The sequence below is a fragment of the Myotis lucifugus genome, unplaced genomic scaffold (assembly GCF_000147115.1).
Source record: "Myotis lucifugus unplaced genomic scaffold, Myoluc2.0 scaffold_7, whole genome shotgun sequence".
Taxonomy (NCBI): Eukaryota; Metazoa; Chordata; class Mammalia; order Chiroptera; family Vespertilionidae; genus Myotis; species Myotis lucifugus.
The window spans coordinates 1,578,951-1,580,563 of record NW_005871055.1 but is presented as its reverse complement, the minus strand read 5'-3'; positions in this window follow the sequence as shown (position 1 = coordinate 1,580,563).

Genomic DNA, 1,613 nt, shown 5'->3' with positions numbered 1-1,613 from the left:
GGACTGGGTGATTTTGGAAGCAACACTCCTCTCCTTACTCAACTGTGTGGAACTGCTCAGTAACTCTTCAGCCTGAGTTTCTACATTTACAAAACATGAGCAGCAGATTTAAACCTTAGTCCACAACTCAGTTGTGCAAAAAAGATAACTTTCAAAATATTTAAAAAACAATTTATATCTATTATAAGACCCCACTCTGTTGTGATGACAGTAAGTTCATCACATCCAAATTAGGGGCCCTCTTCACTTTTCCTTTTTTCTTGGAAGATGGGGAGAGTCCATTTGCCGTTGTTATCATCTGTCCACAAAAATCTAACGCAGTGCCCTTTGGCCCATCTGGGTCTTGGTCATCCATCAACCTCAGCTTGCCCCTGAGGTGGCCTTTGTTTCTCCCTGGACACCTATCAGGTCCCGAGGTTCTCTTTTACTTTTATAGTATGCATGGACCCTTGCAATAATTTTGCTGCTTCCAGGCAACGATGGGTTATAAAAACCTCTGTTGTGCTGCTAAGGCACCCTTGTCTCAACTCATTATAAACTCTGTCTGGAGGCCTCACCATTTCTTGGGGGCTCTGCTAGTCAATAGGTGCAGGACTCCCTCTCTGGGGCCCAGCAAAATCCACGGTCACCCTCTCTTTGTCTTCCCTCTCCCTGGCTAGAAAGAAGCTTTTCTAGTCTACAGGGAAAGCTCTGCTCTTAAACTTCACTCCACTCAAGCTTTTAACCTATGCCTAAGGTCCTTTTGAGTCTTGTGAGAACACTGAGTTTTTAGAAAGGAATGCCAGACTAATCTTTCTTTTTTTTCTGTTTTCTCCACTGTATTATCTGCCCCCTAACATGAAGAGTATTGACTGGTCTAGCTGCTTGAATTGGGAGCAGTGAAAATGTGAAGAAATTAAACTACCCAGGGAAAGACAGAAAACCAATTAATAATTTCAAATATACTGCCGCACAAGGATAATAACATCCTATAGCGCTGTTATAGGGTTCAGATGTGAATGTGAAAGGCTCAGTATTGAGAGTCTCAAAGAATAGGTAGATACCACAAGCCACGCCATCTCTACTTCTCACGGTTCTAGTGGATGGCAGGGAGGAAGGCTGGTGTAATGTCCCTTTTGCTAAACCTGTTACTCCATTTATTTTCTTTAACTCAGTGTTCTTCCTTAACTTATTTGTATCAGAAATTAGGCAATTATCTTGAACATCTATCATTTGTCTCTCTTTTCCTAATCACTTCCCAAATCCAATTAATTGGAATTCTGATTATTTTATCTTCAGTTCCCCCCTTCCCTTCCCTTCCCTTCCCTCCCCTCCCCTCCCCTCCCCTCCCCTCCCCTCTTCTCTTCTCTTCTCTTCTCTTCTCTTCTCTTCTCTTCTCTTCTCTTCTCTTCTCTTCTCTTCCTTCTCATCTCATCGCTTCTCTTCGCATCTCTTCACATCTCTTCACTTCTCTTCTCGTCCCTTATCGTCACTTCACAGTCCACATGTCTGTTAATCAAACTCGCGAACTAATAACCGAAGGTCCGTTCGGGAAAACACTCAATCCAGTCCTAGTTTATATTAATTGACACAACAGTAGACCAAGGTAGCCTTGATAAGACCAGACCGTCTGC